Raw genomic sequence first — 16,603 nt, forward strand, 5'->3', positions numbered from 1 at the left:
TTTATTTTGTTGATTAATTTGTTTTAACTTAGAGAAGTCAAGATGGCATGTCAGATCTATCACAAAATTACAAACATAAGGGGCTGGCTGTAAACAATCAACCAGCACTGGATTTTGATTTTATATGTGCTGGTTTGGCCCACTGTACCATCTCTTCCTCAGTTTATGTCTAATGAAGCTCACAGTCAGTGCAGGGCATAGGGAGATTTCCATTTAACATTTTGATTTCTGTTGACTCTGTTCAAAAACACTTAGACCTCTTTATGGGGAAGTCAAGGCTAGATCCAGCAAAATGCGACAGAGGCTGTCTGGAAGACCCAGACTAATCATAAAACAGTGAAAAAAAATAATGAATTACTGCACGTTGACTATAAAAAGAGAGTAATTGCTGTTCTTACTTCTCCTTCGCTGTGCTACATTACTGAATTACTGCCTTGCTGTGTGGATTATCATTTCCGGTCCTGGAGCTCAGATTGGAAGCACATCTGTGTTTTTTTTTTTTTTTTTAAACTCACCGCAATGTCAGTGGGATAGATGTATGCATGCAGCTTTTTCAGTAGTGATGGATTTTTTTTTTTGTGATTATGCAGGCAATGACTGGACATTCCAGGTTTACTGACTGCCAAATCAGAAGTGTTGTCTTTTTTTTTTTTACTTTATAGTATATCACTACAATATGAGTGAGATGTTGCAGCAGTATTTGGCCAATTTTGTTTGTGCACTGGACATGCCAGTTTTACTATTATTGATACAGGAGAGAGTCGATTATCCGAACTAAATGGGACCTAGGGGAGTTTGGATAATTAAACATACAGTGAACCAGATAAAAAAACTTCTAAAATCTTTTTTTCTGCACACAGGGAATACACTTTTCAACCACTAAGTGATTCCAATGGACAATAAAAAATATTTTTCACACACGAGCAGGCTACAAGCTCAAAAGACATGCACAAGTGAATATACATAATGTTTACACATTCAGACTTTATGATTTTTCCTACTTGAAAACTTTGGAAGGCAGCGTTCAGATAATCGACTCTACTGTATTGAAAGTGAGTAAGAAGTGGAGAAAGACCAACATGCAAGAAGTAAAGAAAGACAAACAAGCAAGCAAAAAAGAGGAAAAAGATGAGCAATCAAGCCCACAGATTGAGAGTATGCGAAGTGAGGAAAGATGTGCAGGTGTCTGCACATGTGTATATGCATGTCTGTAAAATGTCCCTGTATGGTTAGGAAACTTGACAGATTCAAACCTTGTACCATCAGTACAGGTAGCAGTACATCTAAACCTCCAACCCAGCTGCCAGTCTGTTTATCTGACTCCTATTTTTCAGAGCATATTTGCTTTTGACTCATATTTATTACGTACTATCCTTGAGCAAGTCACTTAAGTAGACAGCACCTTGGAGCAATTGGAAATTTGGGCTAGGCACCTCAATGGCCCCGTAGACTGCAAGCCAGCTATGGTGTAAGGAAGGAAAATAATTGTAGTAAACAGGAGCATCATCATATGAGCCTTTTCTCTGGATATGATCCCTGGTTTCCCTGTTCTGTTGAATGTTAACAGTGTTCTTATTTGGCTGTGAACGAACTGGACATCATGAAGTCTTTTTTAACTATGGATACATTTTTAATTTATCTTTTTTTTTTTTTTGCAGGCACACAGGTGTCAAATGCACTGTTTGGGTACAACAGTTTGTCTAACATTTAATGCAGATGAGCTATTAAACCTATTAAAGAGCTGCTTCCTGTATAGGGCTTGACTTCCTCAGCTTTCATTTGTCTTATTTTTTACTTTGACCAACTTATTTCACCAGACAGCACTTTTGGGCTGCTCCTGAAAATGGACACATGGGTCCATTGGGCTGTCCCAGCCTGTTAGCAAATCATTTACACAATTATTTTTTGAATTCTTGCACCCTTCACATAGTGACTAGTTAGTGCTTCACTATGAGCTATTTGACTATGAATCTGAGCATGTCATGTATTCTAATGAGCTGCCAGATGCATTTTCATTGAATGTCAGTTTTTAGGGAAAGAGAAGTTTACTGTTGCTCATGCAAATTCTATTTTCAATATGAGACTGTTTTGTCTTGTTTAGCAAATATCTATCACTGTTTTTGATGTAAAAGTTTTAAATTAAATACAAACCTGTGATTATTGTAAAAGTAAAAAAGAAAGCAGTATGCACACCAACCGCTTTGAACATTTTTTTCTTGCAGTTGGGGCGAGAGAGACAAGTATTTGGATACTAGCTTAGCAGCAGAGGTGGGGGTGTGGCAAGTCCATTACCCTGCCTAGGGCCCAATTTAACCATGATCCAGCTTTGGATGGAGTTGGTAGCTAATATGTACATTATGCTTAAACAGGAAATATGTTTCAGCATAGCTGATGTTTATTACACCACTGTTACTGTCTTTTTGAGGACTAATAATAGTGGTACTTAGAGCAAATACTCTTACTTTGCTATAGACTACAGCTTCTCAGAGAAATAGTGTGGTCTTAGGTAACAAGTGGCACCTGAATAGTTCTGTTTGCAGAAAATACCAATTTGTGAATACTTCTATTAGCATTTGCCTGATGGATGTTTGTGTAGTAGGTAATGATCTTCACAGCTATAATGTAGTGTTCTGTCCAACAATGTTAAAAATGTTTGCGCCAGCTGTCTTCAAGATGGCTGGCTTCTGATCTATGCTGCCATATATGTGGGCAATGTCCTTAAAAGAGGTGGGTTCTCCACAATCTGCTTTTCTGAATAAATGAATCACTGGAATGGAGGCAGCACAGCAGCTATCCAAATTTAATGATGGTCCTCCTCTAAAGTAGTGGAAAACAAGAAAAAGGGATGAGACAGGAGAAGGCAGAGAACTCTATCAATGCTTTTCATGGAAGCAGTACAGTTCTTTGTGGTACTCACTATATCTACAAAATCAGCTGCTATGTGCGAGCTTGTATGAGTATTAAATGTGTGGAACCTCATGATCTCTCTATTCTGTGGTACACTAAAGATTAAATGCTGAATCTGTACGATACTCATAAGCACAAAGGCCAAGTCTGAGAAATGCAGCTTGAGTATTAGAGGAGGGAGTCTTAGAATTATCCTTCAGATGAAAACAAGAAGTACCTTGGGCTTTCAATTCCCGTCTCCCACAGTGTCAGAAGATATAATCCCTAGAATTCCTGTCTTAAATATGTATCATTAAGAAAATATCCCACATAACGGGAATACCTCAGTTTACAGAGATATTCTGGAGCACATAATACTAACATCGGAGTACGAGGACTACTTTAGTCGCACAGCACAGGGAAGTATCTGAACTGTGAAGGCAGTCTTTGCAGGGCAGGTTCACTCTTATCTGCAGCAAATCAGGCCATTTGTTCCACAGGGGTGAGAACAATACAGCCCATTCATATCTGCACAGGAAGCCCCTATTAACCAATCCATTTCTCCCCAGTGGAGACCGTCCTGGCAGGCTATCAGAGAGTCCTGCAGTGTTTATTGACACACAGAACTCCTCTAACTCTCTCAGGCTCTTACTGAGTTCCATGGTGCTGCCTGCCATGGAGAAGCAAATGTGTCTCAACATGCATGCTATTTCCTGGGCTGCTCTGTGCCATGGACTGTTTGGCAGCATGTGCTCAACAGGCTCATACTCCATGGATAGAACACCTAGCGCTTCCCAAAGGTGTCTCCCATTTGGCAAGCAACAGCCATAAATTATTGATCTGCCAAACTGGGTGATATGAAAATTCACTTTATTATCATTGACAAAATCCATTAGATGCAGCCAGGCATGGCAGCAGACAGCTATGCCAATGTCTGCTGCTGTCACACCATTCAATGAATTATGTAGGGGGCGCATGGTGACACCGGCTACTGAAAACATGGTTGCCATCTGCGACTCTAGCTTAAATTTCAAGTCTCCCTCTGGCACTCCCTCTAGCAACTGACTCATCCATCATCCAGTACTCAAAGGAAGTGTAGTATATGGGACAGTCAAGAACATAAATGTACTTCATAAATTTTTACACTGTGTGGAATGCATTGCTTTTGGGATAGATAGCAGGATTTTACACAGTAGGAGCCTTTTTAAGGGGTGCCACTGCAACTATGGAGCCAAACTTGGATGTCCCTACCCACCACTTCTGGTCTTTTACAGGCCAGAGGCTCTTACTTAAATCCTTTGGTACAGGTGCCAGAACTTCAGGGTCACCCCATGCTATCCAGTTAACCACCTAAACCACCATGTTAGCAGTGAGAGACAACCCAAAAAAAGAATTTTGAGGAACAGAAGTCCCCTGATAGGATGCACTGACAACAAGCAGTGGAATCAGTAAGTCATCTCCCTTTCTTTCTCCTCATGTCCAAAATCTCTACAAACTTGGGCATTACCCAAGATGGTGGTGGTGAACAACACTTCCATCCTCACATATGGGTAGTGTAGGAGACCCCTGAAGAGAATCCATATTTCTCCACGTAACTACTGTGCTTTCCAAAGTTTCTTAAAGGGGCAGTATCAAAGGAGGAGGAGGACTGTACTGCAACAGACATCCGTTAGCCAGTCTGCACAGACTCGTCAATGCACATTAGTGTAAGTAAACTTACCATATTTTAAATAGATCGCTGTTGCAGTAGCCTAAGCTATATGGGATGCATCAACTGAGGATTGGATGACCAGGGGAGGTATCCTGCCAAGGATCAGACAAACAGGCCAGCTTCTCAAAGACTTAGGGCTCCATTATACTTCATTTTTGGGGGTGACCTTACAGAACAACAGCACACTGAGTAATAGTTCTTTTCCCAGGAATCAGGCTCCTTGGAGTGTCTCCACAAAGGAACAATGTCCACTTCCTTCTCTGATGCTGACAAGAGTGGTTCTCCCTTGTCTGAAAAGGACAGCTGCAGAAGATGTGCCTGCCTTTGGCTCCTTAGTGGCTTCCTGAGGAGTTGCACAAGAGGGCCAAGAGAAAATGATAAGAAGTCCAAGGAACCCGATAATACCACATTGGAGTCACTTACAGGTGGCAGAAGCTAAGAGGAAGCCACAGTCAAGACATGCGTCCAGTATAACTTTTTTCTTCTTGTAGATCATGAAGAAAACATCTGAGGAGCTGGAGCCCAGGTCCATCATTCTACCAATAAAATCCATCTTGACTAAAAAGGCAATATCTGAGGTAATTGTTTTAGTGACAACCACCAAACACCCATCAATAATTTTTTGACAGGAAAAGTTAAACATTTTTGCACAAAAAAAATGTTAAAAATGGAAGGCAGTCCCCAAAAGGAATCTCTTGAAGCAACAGCAGAAAGTACTGTTCAACAGCAAGAAAATTCTGAAATTGTGGCACCCTAACCAATGACTTTACACTATTTGTCTCAAGCTCTACAGTGGTTAAGGCATGCCCTAAACCGTTGGAAGCTGGCTAGTTGTCCAGTCCCTGGCAGGATATCTCCCATATTGCTTAGCCTTCTGCAGCAGTGATCTAATTCTGAACATCTACTCCTTCCTGATTAGAAAAAAGGAAAGAATTATCACTGTAGTGAAAGTAATGTCTTGGTGGAGGCAGACGTTTGTAGAGATGGAAAAGTTGGCACTGAGATTGAAATTGATGCCTTGGTCTTGTCCTTGGAGGCTGACCTTGGTGACGTTAGCAATGATTCCGAAGGGATAAGTGCCAAAAGTGATACCAACAGGTTCAGCTTAAGCACTAAGGCCAAAGGCTCATTCCATGTTGTTGGCATTAGCATTGAAGCAGTCAATGCTGATGGTAAAGTTAACATTAAAACCTTGGACCATGATGGCTGCAATTTAGGTCAATGTTGGAAAGGAATTAGCTTTGGCATCTGTAAGTCAACCATAAATCTCACTATATCTGGATCTAGTATTGGACCCAGTGGGGAGAATCTGGAAGCAGCAGCTGCGAAACTAAGAAAGGAGGTAATGTTTCCATTTGCTCCAGTACCAGATGGGAGAAGGGCTTGAGACATAATCAATGTATGAACCTTGTAGAATGCCTCTGTTATTTTCTGATAGTGTATCTTATCATAGGATCATAAGAGATTGCTAGGCTATTGGCCAACAGGTCATTTTACACCTAGCCATTTCAACCCAGTGTAATACTGTAGAGGTACTAATCAGTACCCAAAAATGCATTTAGTGATGACTGCTCATGTCGAGGGTTGTGGGTGCTATCCTTGATAAGAATTTATGGTGCCCCATCCACTTATCCAGGTTCCTTGAACAGAGTCACAGAGGTGCTCTGCTTCACATGAACTGGTAGATGATTCCAAAGACATGGCAGTCATCAGGAGACAAATCTGTCTCTCCAGCACATCCCATTTAAGTCACAGACCACATTTAAGTCCCTGGAATGGGTAGCCCTAGGCCCATTTGATTTAGGGATATGCAGTAACTTCATTAGGTTTGGGTTGCTCTGTAGGTCAGGCATAATTCCCCCCAAGAAGTAAGTCTATATGATACGGAGTATAGTGACAGGGATTCTAGTCAGTCCATGCAAGGCACATGCTGAAGGCTCCTTCATAGAAATACTTTTGTGTGACCTGAAGGACCTGGCACAGGAGGGTGAGGAGGGAATCAAGAACTTCCTTACCCCCACACCAAAGGAGGAAGATACACTATCAGCTTTAACCCACTTTCTGAACTAGGATCCAGAAAAAAAATCCTTCTGTTGGATAAGCATGGTCACTCAGAACTCTGTCAGACTTACAAGTTTATTATTTTCTGGCATGCTCTTTTTACCTTTGTCTTGCCTTTTCTTTTGGATTCAAATCCCAAAAAAATAGCGTGGAAACAACCAGGAATCAAAAAACAGCTAAACACTATTGTGTGGATATGCTAGCAGAAAGCACAAGTCCAGCAAACAATAATACTACCATTTTAATAAGACATGAGAAACAAAAAACAGATCTTTTTTAAAACATATGATTGAGCGCTTTCATCCACTTCAATGTGGAATTCTTCAGAATAGCCTTAATTGATTGATTAACCCAATTTATACACTTTTTGGCGCAACATTCGCCCAATTTTATGTTCTTAAACATTCTTTCATTAAAAAGACATACACCATATAGAATCAAGTTAAAAAACTTGTCAAACACCATTATTATTCCTAAAGCAATGACTTGCCAACAATTCATACTGATCTTCCTTAAACATACTGTTTAAAAAACATTATCATAATATTAATACTTTGTTCATTCATGTTACATATTGCTTCTAAATATGCTCAAATTAATTAAAGTTTGACCATCTATTACTTGCTATGTATATAAAATAAATATACACAAAAGTGCAAAAATGCATGATCTACTATATGCTTAAATACATAAAATATATAAAATATACCAAATAAATACACATATAGTAACTAATGAAATAAAAACTGACTATTGTTGCAAGATAGGCTCGAGTATCTAAAGTGGACACTATTATAATTAAAAAAAAAAATTTTTTAATATTTTTTGAAAGACAATAAATATCCTTATTTACATGTATTTCTGTAACATTGGTTTAATTGTAATATAATCATTCAAACCTGGTGTAGTGGAAGAATCTGTCAAAATTTGCCATCTCACTTCCTTTTCTCCTAAGATGGCTTTGGTATTTCCACCTCTACTATTCACTTTTAACTTATCCAGTATGGCAAATCTAAATTCATGACTGCCCCCATATTTACTAACATGTCTGAAGAGTGCATTAGTAGTGTCATTTTTCCTTATAGCATATAAATGATCATATATTCTTTTTTTTAATTTTCTCTCCATCTTCCCTATATAAAAACTAGGACATGTCATGCATTTTGCAATGTATATAATATTACTAGTATTACAATTGCCATGCTGTAACACTATTTTAGTCTTATTAATATTGTCTAAGTGAATCTCTTCTCCTTCCAATATGACTTGACATTGTCCACAGCTTCCACATTTTTTCGTTCCCTTTCTCTGTATATTTTTTTAATTTGTTGTAATATTCCTTTCTAAAATCAATTTGTTAGTTCCCATTTTAAAAACAAATAAGGGTGTCACTCCTACTATTTCTTTAATTTCACTGTCTGCTGTGAGAATGTTCCAATGTCTACTTAATATACTTTTCACTTGTTTTGCCTGAGGCGTGTATTCAAGTATACATGCTCTACTATATATTCCTGTTGCATTGTCATCTATCTTAAACTGATTCAGGAACTGGTTGCCTAGAACAGGTGCATATTTTCCCCCCATTCATTTATTACATACATCTTTGTATCATTTAATAATTTTTCAGGGTAACCTCTAGCTCTAAATAACTCCTTCATGAAGTCTATTTCTTCTAACATCTCCAAATATTCTGATGTCATTCTAGCTGCACGTATACATTGTCCTTTGAATATACTTTTCTTAGTTTTATATGGATGATTACTGGAGAATTCTAAATAATTATTGGAAAAAGTTTTTTTTCTATAAATACGAGATTTGAATCCATTATTTGCACTGGATATATATGTATCTAAATATGCTATTCCCTCAGTACTGCTATTGTAGGTGAATTTTAAATAGTCACTCGTACTGTTAAGATAGTCAGTAAAATAACTAATAATATTTTCTGGTCCATCCCATAAAATAAAGATGTCGTCCAAAAATCTTGAGTAATATCTAATATACTTATAAAAATCACTTTTGAAAACTTTTTAATTTTCCCAATCCAGCATAACTAGGTTTGCAAACATCGGGGTGCAAGCAGCCCCCATTGTTACCCCTTTAATTTGCTTATAATACTCTCCTTCAAAGTATATATAATTATGCTCGAGAACAATGGACATAAGTTCCATTATTAAACTAAAGCAATATGTAACATGAATGAACAAAGTATTAATATTACAATAATGTTTTTTAAACAATATATTTAAGGAAGATCAGTATGAATTGTTGGCAAGTCATTGCTTTAGGAATAATAATGGTCTTTGACCAGTTTTTTTAACTTGACTCTATATGGTGTATGTCTTTTTAATGAAAGAATGTTTAAGAACATAAAATTGGGCAAATTTGGTGCCAAAAAGTGTATAAATTGGGTTAATCAATCAATTAAGGTTATTCTGAAGAAGTCCACATTGAAGTGGATGAAAGCACTTAATCATATGTTTTAAAGATCATCTGTTTTTTTGTTTCTCATTGGTAGTATTATTGTTTGCTGGACTTGTGCTTTCTGCTAGCGTATCTACACAATAGCGTTTAGCTGTTTTTTTATTCCTTTTCTTTTGGATTGTTAGTCTTGGCTCAGAACCTGATCTGGAAAGGGCTTTTCCCTGGCAGCTAGAGCAGAGAACATGAGTGTTGGGGGAGCTGTTAACTGTAGTCCAGGCTTTGAGTCCTTCAGCTTCAGTTTCCATATTTTGTGGCTCTGAGTAGGTCAGTTAAACCACACAATGCTTCATGGCAAATTGACAATTTATCCAGTCCAGTAACTAACTATAAATTTATAAGAGGTCAAGATCAAATCCCCAGCCATACCTGATAGTGATTCCTATTTGTATTTCACTTCACCAACAAATGTTTATTCTTCCCTTTTATTGCAAGAAGGGCGAAGGAGGCATTATATCTCACTTCATCAAAGTGTTCCTCTCCCAAACAAAATGCATAAATCGAGTGTATATCTTGAGATGAGAACTTTTTCACACATTTATACCTACTGTTTATTTACTTATTTATTTTATTTTTTAAATGTTATTATCCATAATCATAACAGATAAAATGCTGCATCAAGAATAAAAAAGAGTGGCAAATAATATACATTTCTACAGTAAGTCAAGAACTTAAAAAAGTAATAAATGCCGACAAGAAGACACACTTGCAACATATTCCCAGAGATGGTAGCCAGACATTGCAATTAACCACACACAAACTTCTAAATACTATAGTCAGAGAGTCTAAGGAGCAACAGTAGAATAAAGCCTGCTTTTCTAAAAAAATAAAAAATTCATAAACTGAGCAATGAGAAGGCAAGGCAAATCACTTCAAAATGGATGGAGGGAAGGCCTCATATTAAGTAAAACCACAGTGAAATAACACGTTTCCAGTCAAAGCAAAGCAAAAAAAAAAAAAATCAAAATTGTGGAGAGGAAGCAAGTCTCTATGGCATTAGCCAGTTGTCTGGGAAAGTTTCTTATACTAAGCTACCTCAGTTCTGTGGGCCTTAGTCCTAATGGTTGATGAGGTTTGGACCTCTTCATCCCAGGTCAAGCACAAAACATGATCAAACTTGCACTTCTCCCTTTACTTTTTTGTACTGCTTATATCCCTTCATTTAAGAAGTGACAATGGCAAACTATTTGCCCAAACTAAAGAATTTTAAGCTGTTACTTATTTACAAGTGCTGCCAATTTCCTGCCATCCTCACTCAAAGAAGCCTGTACATCTGAGTCATCCTCTTTAATGAAACAGTCCCAACACTCATCCTTCCCAAAAATAAAATTCTAGCTCATAATAATTTTACAGAAGCTTCTTCAGGCAGGTTATAGCCACCTCAGTCCAGGTCCCCATACATTTAACAAATACAACTCTTGGCCCAAATAAATAAATAAATACCTCACAATTACCACAACCTGCTTCTGCAGTATAAACAATAAGTGGACAAGCCTGAATGCCGGGGTGAATAGGCTTATGAACAGCAGAAACCTGGTTAAAAGAAGAATTGTTGGTGTAAAATTAACAAATGATCAAATGATTCTGCAACCTTTTATAACAACAGACCATGTCTTCTGTACAGAGGTAGTGTTTTACAAACTGAATCACAATCTAAGTCCTTAGGAGCAATACTACTAATGGAACATATTCTAATTTGCTAGTTATTCAAATATTACTCGGTGGCACACAAACCCATGCAAAATTGCAGTATACATGCTTCCACCATCCTCAATACATCTTGTTCATGATCCTGTACAGTATGTACAACATACAAGTGCCGAAAAGAAGCTTAGCCTTCTTGGTTATTTAAATATGGATTGGTCAGATAAGCATAAATCAGATATAAATTGAAACCTTTTTCTGTTAACCTTACCCAACTTTTATCTAAAGAAACTAGACCAACCCTTTGCTCAGGCAAAAGCAGACTCCTAAACATCTTAATAAACTTATCAAGCAAAGTCAGTAGAAGTTTTATGCAAGGTTCCCACTGACCACTGTTTTACATCTTCATGGTCTCTCAAATCTGGTAAACATTTGAAATGTTGGAACCTGCTACAGCAAATCCCAAACCAATTTGGGAGACTGAATGGCTGAAAAAAAAAACAGACTTACACATACTAAGTCTGAGATGGCCATTTTCCAGAATATTCCCTTTTCTCCAAGGTATATAATGATCCTGGAATTGGTATATATATATAAGTTCGGGGGGGGGGGTGAAGAAGTTTAAAGAAGAAGAATGTTTTTGAGATTTACTCTTCTCCTGTACTTTTGGTCTTTTTTTGACTTGTTAGCACTTGGCATTTTGAGTGCCAAACTTTCAATAGGGAGTACTCAAATCTACTAAATTATATCAGTACATAAATCTTAAGAGTTGCACTTCCAAGTCTGTGGCATCAACTCTTTTTAGAGCCGTATAAAATGGAGTCTCCTTTATGCTGACAAAAGGTATATCTTGACCCTTTTTCTTGTTTTTACAACCTAGTAACACCTATACAAGAGAGGCTATTCCCACTTACACACAGAAAACTTTGCAGCTAAACCCAACTATGAAAAAACACATTGGGGAAAGGCATGCAAAGTGAAAAGACTGAAAAAAGTCTCCAATTCATAAAGGATCAGTCATTATTAGAACTAAAAGATGAAGGATAGTATCAAACTCAGCAATATCATCTCACTTAAGGCATATGCAGCTGTTCAGTCTAAGCCAGTACACATTATTCTGGAAGTCTAAAAGCATTAGCTAATGGTTAATATCTTTCCAAACTTGACACCAGGCAATAATCTCAGTATAACCACTTAAGATGCAATTAAAGATTTATATCTTCTTCTCCTACCTGGAAGACCTAATACTACAAATATTTACTGTGACCTGCTCTAAAAACCCTTTTGCATGAACTACTCCAAAAGCGTCTGTCAATCATATTGAGTTCTTGTTACTATTTGCTGTTATAAATGAACTGTGTAATTCTAGCACAGCACTATCTGAATTTACTGAGGCACCCTGACTGCATCTGGCTTGGCTTGACCTTGGCATTCATTATCTCTTCACAGGATTGGCTGGGGGAAGCCAATCTAAAACTTAACCCCTCACTGAGGCAACTCTGATATGTTCACATATACTGTTAAATTAGTTCCAAAATGTTCCATCCTATATTTTGGAGTTTCCACAGAGAGGCTGTCAGTGGCTGGTTAAGCAAGGTCCATGCTAAAATGCTCTAATTCTACCAAAAAGGTTCTCCAGTGAGTTACTGTTAGTGGCTGGTTCATTAGGGCTAGAAATAGAAATAGTAAAAAAGAAAGAAAGAAGTTATTAATGAGGACTCCTAGGATCAATGCTGCAACTTCTTTACAGGATCACAACTTTAACCTGTGTTGCTCACTGTATTATTCAGATTAGACAGACACATGTGCTATTACCATGGACCCCATTCTATACTTTCAAAAATTTTCTTTCACTGTCAAAAAGATGATTTTCAATATTCAGTTATAATTTTTTGCTTAGGGAGACTATATATCATAGGATTAAGCAATGAAAAACAAAGCACTTGGCTCATGACCAGCTAAACGTTTACACTATTCTACTTTTATACCAGAAATGTCAAAATGCACCAAAGGGCAGAAAATATGTTTGGTTTTCTGTTAGTCCATTTTTAGTGTTATGTTTACATGAATATATTTTTAGAAACATCTGCTTTCTCATTAAAAGGGACACATCAGCCTTTATTTGTTACATCTGATACAATAAACACAAACTATATCATAAAATTTTCAATGGCTGTAGTATCCATTGAGTAGTTAAATCTGTATGGCATCGAGTTGCTTTAATACCATAAGTCTGGGTGGAGACTTGGCTCGAGAGTTTTTTTTGGCTGGCGCGAGCTTGGTGGGGGGGGTCGGCTTGGTTCCGGGGGCTTGGAGTCAAGCCCATCAGTGATGAATGGAAGAAGATAAACAACACAGATGGAACGTTATGGTAAGACATAACTTTTTTTTTTGTTCTTTTGGAGTTTGAAGAGGTCTTGGGTAGGGTCAGTTAGAAAAATTAGGTAAAAATTCCTTTGCAGATAGTAAATAACACCCAGTTAATTAGGGGAGTAGCAGAGGAATAGGATTCCTCATTTAACTAGAAATATTTAGAGGCATCTTTATTTATCTATAGTGCTTGCTTGACTTTCTGTTTTCCACCTGACTGATCTGTCTGCAATTGTTTTTTTTCCTACCCACCCACTCTACTGCTGTTGTACTCTTAAACCTGGTGCCTTTTGAGTTGCCTGCCTCTACTATAAATCTGATTTTTCGACAGTCCTAGTTCCATCTCATCAGCTCATTCTACTCAGTACTGAGAGATCAGCTGGGAAGGCCCACCCCTTTAGTCTCTTATATTTGAATTATCTTCTGTTTCCTCCCTTCCTACTAAAAAGCTGATTTTACTGTATCTGTGCTTCTTCCTACTTTATTAGTTTATTTAGCTTTTTGTTGTACAATCTTAGTGTTCAGTTTCACTTAATCTGCTGCATTTATTACTGTTCGTTAGTAGTCTGGTTAAACTGTAACTTATGTTAAGCCTCTTAGTTTTGATTTAAGCATTTGGGCTTCAAACTAGTTACCTTACTCAGGGAAGGTTTGTGGCTTACACTCTTGAAGCATGAGAGGTAGCTTACACTCTTGTTAGTTGGGAATTGCTAGTTGAAGGCTAATTGTTTCTGTTTTTCTAAAAACGTCTTAGTTCTGACTTAAGCACTTTGACACCAAACCAGTTATTTTACATTATGAAGGTTTGTGGTCTACACTCTTGTGTGAGAAGAGGGTAGCCTTCACCCTTCTGAGCTGGGAATTGCTGGTAAAGGATTATTGTGCCTGTTATTCCAAGTGTCTTTATTCTGGTCTGTGGTCTGCACTCTTGTGGCATTACTGTCTATACATATTTCTTTTCAACTATTACAGCATCTAGTTTGCTCATAGCTGAGAGTTTTCATCAAGTTGTTTGCCTTATTGACTTGTTCAATATACAAGTTTTTCTCACTCCTCCTAGTAGATCAGTGGTCATGGATATGCACTTCACAACTCTCTCTGTGGCCAGTCTGGTTGAGATTGGTATTCTGAAGCATTGTAGCAATTACCCCATGTACACTGAACCCACTTACTCTGAATAAAACAGATAGTTTTGCCTCCAGCATTTAAGTGTAATTACACCTCTCACATACACCATCTCATACAACCAAAACGAATCCAATAGAGGTTGTCAGTGACTCTTGCACCACACATATGACACAAGGTAAAGAGCCTACACATAAGACTACTTGTGCTGAGGCACTTACAGATAACCTTCCTAAAACACTAAGACCTCCTGCACAGCTCAATTAAAGAAAGGGTCCTCAGCCATCATGTAAACAGTCTGTTAAAACACCACCTACAGTTAGACATAGTAACACTGCATCCAGTGCCTCCTTTCTAAGCCCTTGAGGCAAAACACACAGCCAAATTTCCTGGTGGTTGATGATTCTGTAGTGAGGCACACTGAAGTCCCCCTCACCAGACTGAGTAAGGAGAGAGTGATGGTTACCTGCCTTTCCAGGGCTAGGTTCTATCAAGTCACGCAGGCACTCGGGTCACTGAACCACAGGTACCAGTATGCCTCTGTCATAGTTCATGTTGGTGTTAATGATCTGAGACTGGCCTGCCATGACTAAATGAAGCAAGACATGATCGAGCTCGCTGACTGTGTGTCTCAGGCAGGTATGAACCTAGCACTGAGCAGCATACTACCTTCTCCAAGGATGATGCCACATTACCAACAAAAAATGACCAATTTTAACAATTGTCTTAGCTTCTGTAGATCAGTGTGTATGTTGTGATGATAAGAAACATTTCAAAGTGAGGACACATGCATATAAATAGGAAGCATGTGCAGGCAGCAGTGCCATTTTGAGTGAATGGCCACAGTGTTAACATGTACGAGTGCAGTAGTCAGTCTGTTTATAAGTTTATTTAAGTTTAAGTTACTAAGCCTCAATCCTGATGTGTTTGTATGCAATAAAGCTGCTTGAATCAAACCCACAACTATTCGTCTGTTTTATCCTAACCGGATGAGCAACAGATTTTGTTGTCAATCCAGGAGGGTACAGTATTTGATGGCCTAGAAGGACATGGTTGACAGACCATGCTGCTTTGCCAGGGGTGGTCTGCACTTATCACCTCTAGGCTTTTGGACATTGACAAAGACCCCATAGTGCCTTTTTTAGGCAATGCCAAACTGATAGACCTACCGGCTTAGCTGAACCTATGAAGAAGTGTCTGAAGGTGGTACTGCTCAATGCTAGAAGTCTTAACAAGAAACATACTCCCTGAAAGACTTCCTCTCCCTGGAGAGTGTAGACATCTGCATAGTAATGGAGACATGGTTTAAAGTTGCTAAGAGAACCCCTAGCAATGTAAGGTTATAATGCCTTTCACACCTTCAGACCAGCTACTACACAGGAGGGAGGTGGAGGAGTGTCCGTTTATATTAAGACCAATTTTGCATACAGACTACTTAAAGTATATGACCCACTGGAACTCATACATGTGCAAGTCACCTTAAGCAGGGTGTCATACCATATGCTTGCAACAGATAGATCCCCCTCCATATCCCAGGAAACCCATTCTGTCTATCTCATTGTAGCAGAGTCTCTAACTGTTCAACCCAATACGATATTGGGAACTCAACTACCCCTCTGTAGACTGGGAATTCTACACCACTTCTAATGCACAAGCCCAGCAATTCCTAAACTTTGTTAATACCAACATACTGAAAAAGTTGGTCCATTCTTCTACCATGGCTACAAACATCCTTTACATTTGTAATCATGAACACTGGGGGGGGGGGGGCAATGTAGTATCTTTGCTTGTCAGATCTGACCATAAAGCAATATTACTTTAAATAAAAGTTCAATCTGGGGATTCAGAAAAAACTAAAATCTTTAGGAACTACTCCAAGCCAAACCTCTGTCTACTAAGCAACACCTTGGCTAAATTTCAAGCACCCCCAAACCCAGTAAACACCATAGAATACACTAAAATATTTACAAAATATCTTTACAACTGGATTGATAGCTGTATAGAGTGAGTTGTGCCCACTCATATTAAGAATAAGACAAACTCAAAAGACACCCTGGTGGAATCACAATCTATATTGGTTATACAACAAAAGAAAAAAATCTTGGCTAAGCCTAGGAGGAACAAAGCCATACATACTAAAAGCCCCCTGACCAATCTAAACAAGTAGCTAAGAGAGTTAAGTAATACTTCAAAGGCTAGATTTGAAGAAAAAATAGCTTCTCAGGCAAACAATCACAAAGCTTTCTACAACTGTGTCTGTAATCTCAGAGGAAATGCGCAGAACTTGTAAATGGCAGCTAACTGAAGAAGGTTACCTCCCTGCTG

General features: G+C 38.2%; 1 protein-coding gene across 5 annotated transcripts in view; it reads right to left on the minus strand.

Moving 5' to 3' along the window:
- PRKCD (protein kinase C delta) overlaps positions 1 to 16,603 on the minus strand; it is a 2,080,121-nt gene that overhangs the window by 93,383 nt on the left and 1,970,135 nt on the right. The gene's annotated exons all lie outside the window — the stretch shown is intronic.

The sequence above is a fragment of the Protopterus annectens genome, chromosome 7.part0, assembly GCF_019279795.1.
Source record: "Protopterus annectens isolate FY-2018-M chromosome 7.part0, PAN1.0, whole genome shotgun sequence".
Taxonomy (NCBI): Eukaryota; Metazoa; Chordata; order Ceratodontiformes; family Protopteridae; genus Protopterus; species Protopterus annectens.